The following is a 6,716-nucleotide window of genomic DNA, read 5'->3' on the forward strand; positions in this document are numbered from 1 at the left end:
GGGGGGGGGTTTAAAGGAGCTAGAGAGAGAAACTAGTGAGAGAAAGAAGGTGGAAAGGTGCAAGAAATAAGGCTGCCCCCGGTTCTCTTTTATAGGCTGCGAGGCCTCGGTACGCTGGGTGTAACTCGGACCTACGTTGGGCGTAGTGGCTCGGATAAGATCAACAGGTGGCAATCTCCGAACGGTGCGACGTGGCTCAAGCTGGACCGCAGGAGGCTGAAGTACGCACGTAAGGAGAATGCTGGGCGTCCGATGCGAACGCTGGGCATCCGAGAGGCGACGTTTCCTTCATCCGAAGCGAGCCGTGATTAGCAAGCGACGGCTGGGATCTTGCCACGTCATCGTTCTAGCATCAGATTTCGCAAATTGCACTCTCAACTTCTAAAAATCATAACTTTCACATACGAGCTCCGTTTTCGACGCTCTTTATATCCACGCGGAGTTGGGAACGTACTCTACAACTGTCGTTTAAACTTCGTCGGCTAATTTTGACTCGATTTTAAATTTTATATTATTAACAGGCCGGGACAGGATTGGTCCGTTAAATCCTCATAACTTCTTCATCCGATGTCCGTTTTCGCCCATCTTTTTCTCGTTACGCTATTTTTAACAAGATCTTCAATTGTTGTTTAGGTCTTGTCGGCTAAAAATCGCTCGATCTAATATTCGAATTTCGGGCTGTACACTGCTAATCCGAAACTTCGAAAAATCATAACTTCTTCATACGGAGTCAGACTTGGGCGTTCTTTTTATCGATGTTCTTAGTTTAACATATTCTACGAATTTCGTTTAGATCGCTAAGGCTAAATCTCGCTCTATCGTAAATTCACTATTTACGCTTCCCGGTATCGTGTCGGTTCCGTCGCGAAACTTCAACGGGTCATAACTTCTTTGTTATAACTCGGATTTCGGCATTCTTTATATCCCCGGAATCCTTGTTTCGACCACTACAACTTTATATAAAGATATCGGGCTTATCTCATACTTTAATTTTGACGCTTATTTTTATTCTTTATTAATTATACATTTATAATTAAATAATAAGCACATAAATACACATAATTCACATAATACTCAAATATTTCATCTTTATTACTTCAAAAAGAGTTACAAGAGTTGACCTAGACTATTACATCGTCAAAAATGCTTAGCCCTGAAACCCGGTCGTTACAAAGTAATATATAACACGAATGAAAATATTTAAGGTCAAAGTTGAAGAATAAAAACTTTAAAAATGAAAAGTGGACAGTAAATATGGGATGTAAGGGGTATATATTTCTCTTCAAGTGTATATTATCTTTTCCATATATAATTTTTCTTTATAGCAAACACGGTAGTTTACTAAAATTTCTACTTATATATGTAAAATAACAAATAAAGGGCAAATATATGTACACATATAGTTATAACTAGGTGGGGAGCCCCCGTGTTGCGGGGGTCGGATGCGACAATTTTTTCCGCTGTTTGTTCCTTGTAAATGTTATTTGATCAACTATCTGTTTATAGTTTGAGTATTGTTATATGGTAGTTTTTTTTAACATAATTGGCAGTGTTTATGATGATAAATAGAAAACATGCTTACACTTTTAGATGACGATATAAGATTATTGTTTGGTCGGTCTTATGTAGCTACTCTTGCATACACAATTTGTTTATACAACCTGATGACTCAACTATCAATTATGTGCAAAATATTAACTTTTTAGGAAACTCTTAACAATAAAATGCAGTTTAATTTGGAAAAAAAGGTGATAAAAATAACAAATAAACAAAATCAACAAATATGCAAATTCACAAACCAGAATCATCCTTTTCTTCAATAACAGCAAACAAAAACGATTTGTTGGTGACAATTCTGATTAAATCTTTATGTCCAGATGGCACCAAATCGAAGTTTTTGATTCAAAATATGGATAGCCTCAACATTGGCATCATAACATATTTTCAAACTATTAATTAGGCTAATTTTGCCAACGTTAGGTAGGCTAATTACACCCACATTTATCAATTTTTTAATCTGCATCAATGTGTATGCCATCAGTAAAATTTTTATAAGATAACACCTTTATAAAAGACTATAGAAACGTCAAAATGTCTACCTCATGATTTCTTCTGTAATTTTTGAGTAGCTTTATAAGACTTTTGGTTAAAGAATACTCTCTTTTTTTTTCAGCCTTTGAGGATTTCCATCCCAGTTTAGATTTATGTGTGTGATTGCTACACTTGCTTTGCTTTGTAATACAGAGACAATAAACACAACAAACATAAGAAGACAAAAAACACATAAAACAAAATAACCTCCTTCCTCTGTAATATCATATTTCAAAACATTGATATTGTCCCTTAGAAGGTGCATATGTTCGTGAAGCAGTTACTGTACGTTCAGTCTCATCATCCTTTGGCATAATTCTGAATCTCAAATTCCAATGGCTTCAAACTGCAACGCATACACGATTTAATTAGTCATACATATAAATAAAATCTAATTACTCATGTATATATATATCATTTGTAGACAAATGGGTGCCCAATCACAAAGACTGAATTATAAAGTTAAAGAGTATAACAAAAATACACCATACAAAAATATAGGTTGAAGATGCATAAAAGGAATCATACCTTGATGCAGATGATACATCATTATCTTTTCCACCTTTATTTAATGAGAAATAAACATCAAAGACCGATATCAGGCCGCATCTTTCTGTCAAAGGCCGGTTACCTTAAGGCAACTAACCATTTAAAATTGCAATACTTGCAATATCAGTAGATGACAACAAAAAAAACAACTTACCAAATTAGTAGCATCCATTAAAGTAAAGACAGCCGTGAGAAGAAGAGGGGTTGGTTTTGAAGAGTCCCATTTGAAAGAAGAAAAAGGTCTATGTTTGATATACGAAGGGTATTTACGTCTTTTTCCCATCAACATCGATCACAACTCATTGTATGTCAAACACAGTACAAAATTACCAGTCTTCCCAAATTGGGCTTAAATTTGTTGAAATAAACCCTAAAAGTTTATAAACAAAGAGTACCTATCCACTTTCCTCATCTACTTCATACTTTGACTTGTTAGCTTCCTCATCAGCATCATAGTCCTGTTTATTGTTGTATGCATTCATCAATTTTTCATACTCAGATTTTCTTTTTGTAGCTTTGGATTCAAATAGAGCTTCTTCCTGAAAAGGAGATTAAATATATAAGTGATCCCTTAAACACAAAACACCAATCATAGTAAAATTTCAGATCACAAATACTTATAGATGCACTCATACATTTCCATTTCTCTCCACCAGCTTTCCCAACCTAGAAATCGCATAAAATCAAGATTAAAACGATGTCAAAACCTTTTATGGATGAGTGAAAGAGCATACAGCTGAAACAACCTTTATGTTGGGGTTTTCTTTCTTGAATATCACCTTGAACCCCTCACTACAATGATAATACATTAATATGTCCTCAATTAGCAGCTATATTTGAGCTCCATGATAACATGAAAAAAGAAACTATACACATACAGGAAAACAAAGAAAGCACTTGGAGGCCTTTTGGCTTGTTTGGATCTTTTTCTGCTTTCCCTCCTTTAGCCTTACCTTTTCCAACAGCCTTTTTCTTCCCCACCTTTCTGTAAAAGAGAAGATTTTACGTTTATAAAACATAATATAAGTTAAATTTTGAAAGAAGAGTTATAACAACAAATTGGAAAGGACTATTCATTGAGTTGATTGATAGCTAAAAATCACTTTTGTGATATGCAACAATACTAACTTGTCATCAACAGGTTTCAATGTGTCTTTGTTTGTTGCACCTTTCATATCCACAAACCAAACAAAATCGCTTCAAATATTAGAAATTTGCTTTGAGAATTGAGATCAAAACAACCTTTCATAATTCATGTGCAATGTATCAGCAAAAGGAACACAAACAGTGATATAACACCGATTACACATTTAACAACCCTATAAATCAACAAAAGTTGAAATAAAAGAAGAAAGGAAAACGAAGTGAATCGATTACGAAAAACAACTTGGAATGAAAACCTAATTAAGCTTTTACAACTACTTAAAAATACATATAGAGGAACTATAAACACTAAAGACGACCAAACCGTTGTTAGATTTTCGGGGTATAGATATACTTGGATCAGTGAGAGTTGTGAAACACTTTCAGATTAAAGCATTTCGAGGGTACACTCAAAATCTCTAATCGGATGAAACTCACTAATTTTGTAGAATATAGAATGAAGAAGATGTTATGAATCTGTACCCAAAAGAGAATCCGAAATTGATCATATATAACAGAAAACTAACTTTCTGTCTTAAAACTGCCATATGGTAGTTTTATATCTAAATAACTTCCTGTCCAAAAACGGTCATATTACCTGTCATAAACTACCATAAAACCGGGTCTATTAAAAGGATCACAAAACCGGGTGTTTTTAACAAAATATGACCCTAGCCAGGGGCTCTGCTCCTTGGACCCCGCTCCCAGGGGCGATGCCCCCGGACCCCCGTCAGTTCAGGGGCTTCACCTCTAAATAGCAATATACTTTCAACAATGACAAAATCAAACAAATGTGCACTCCGCACCATACTAATTTGTTCAATAATTGTCAAAGTGACATTGATCAACAAATTAACCCCATTACACTTAAATAATATTAGTGATATAAAATCACCAACAAACCTCCCCCATTTAAGTGTAATCTTGATTAACTTAAAATAAATCATAACAACAACAAACTGATGCATAAATGAAATATCGTAACGATTGAATTTCACATTAGTATAGTATTCATTCCAAATATTCGAATATCAGAGTGTCACTTAGGATTGAACCCTTTCTATTCTAAGTGAATATATGAAGATAATATACACAACAGTTTTCATTCTCAAAATTCTAACTTGACACTATATTTTACTAGCTTGTGTCCCATCCTTCAATAAGCATATCAAAGCCAAGTCCCAACTTCTTGAAGCAACTAAACTTCATGCTTATATAGGTAGTTCTTTTGTTCTTGCACCTGCATATGCAATTTTTCAAAGAACTATTAAGAAATTAAATTTCAACCTCCTTAACTTGCAGTACTGAACACATACCTTGGGATGATGATAACAATGTGTTCCAATCTTCAAATATCAAGCTTTCCACATTGAATTCAGCATCTAATGTTGTATTAGATGGGAATTGGGTATCTTAATATAAAAGATTTTAGGTGGACTTTAAACCCATCCCTACAACCGCCTTGTGCACAAGATCTCTAGCTAACCCTTTGGTTAAATGATCGGCTAGGTTCATCTGAGTTCTCACAAACTCCACAGATATCACACCAGTCATGATGAGCTCACGAATCATGCTATGTCTAACACCTAAATGTCTAGACTTCCCATTATACACTTGACTATAAGCCTTAGCCAAGGTTGCAGCACTATCACACCTGATAGAAATGGTAGATATCGGTTTTGGCCAGAGTGGAATTTCATAAATCAAATTCCTTAGCCACTCAGCTTCTTTACCAGCAGCAGACAATGCAACAAACTCAGATTCCATGGTTGAGTTAGTAATACAAGTCTGTTTCTTGGATGCCCAAGAAATAGCACGTCCTCCAAGAAGAAACACCCAACCACTTGTAGAGGAGTGATCCTCTAAGTTGTTAATCCAGCTGGCATCTGAATAACCTTCCAAAACAGAAGGATATCCACTATAAGTTAAACCATAATTCATGGTCCCTTTCAAGTACTTGAACATTCTACTCACAGCTTGCCAATGATGTGAACTGGGATTACTAGTATATCTACTAAGCCTTCCCACATCATATGCTATATCATGCCTAGTACTAATCATGGCATACATTAGACAACCAATAGCCCTTGAGTATTCAAGTTGAGACACTGGAGATCCTTTATTAGGTAGATACTTAAGACTAGGATCTATAGGAGTGCTAACAGGAGAACAATTCTCAAAGTTAAACTTTTTCAATATCTTCTCAATATAATGTGATTGAGAAATTGAAATCCCATTGTTTCCTTTTCTAATTCTTATACCAAGAATTATCTCAGCCTCCCCCATGTCTTTCATATCAAAACTAGATGATAAGAATTTCTTGGTTTTATCAACTTCTTCTAAATCAGTACCAAAAATCAACATATCATCTACATATAAACAAATCATGACTCCTTTACCAGAAGTATCAAATTTGCTATATACACACTTGTCAGCTTGGTTTAATGCAAAACCATTAGACAAGACAACATCATCAAACTTTTGATGCCATTGTTTTGGTGCTTGTTTCAAACCATATAATGATTTCTTTAACTTGCACACTTTGTGTTCATTTCCAGGCATCACAAACCCTTCAGGTTGTTTCATGTATATTTCCTCATCCAAGTCACCATTCAAGAATGCAGTTTTCACATCCATTTGGTGAATTACAAGATTATGTATAGCTGCAAGAGCTAATAATAATCTAATAGTAGAAATTCTGGCAACAGGAGCATAAGTATCAAAGAAATCAATGCCTTCCTTTTGTCTAAAGCCTTGGATAACCAATCTGGCTTTGTACTTATCTATTGTGCCATCCACCTTCATTTTTCTTTTGAGGATCCGTTTACATCCTAATGCCTTGCAACCAGGAGGTAAATCAGCCAATACCCAAGTATTGTTATGCATGATAGAATCAATCTCATCATGAATTGCCTCTTTCCAGAAATGTACAT

The 6,716-nt window shown here is 35.1% G+C and overlaps 1 pseudogene; it reads right to left on the reverse strand.

Annotated features, from left to right (window-relative positions):
* Positions 1-3,035: 3,035 nt before the first annotated feature.
* LOC111886041 (high mobility group B protein 1-like) lies at positions 3,036-5,550 on the reverse strand (annotated as a pseudogene).
* Positions 5,551-6,716: the final 1,166 nt, after the last annotated feature.

This window comes from Lactuca sativa, chromosome 1, assembly GCF_002870075.4.
Source record: "Lactuca sativa cultivar Salinas chromosome 1, Lsat_Salinas_v11, whole genome shotgun sequence".
NCBI classification, from domain to species: Eukaryota; Viridiplantae; Streptophyta; class Magnoliopsida; order Asterales; family Asteraceae; genus Lactuca; species Lactuca sativa.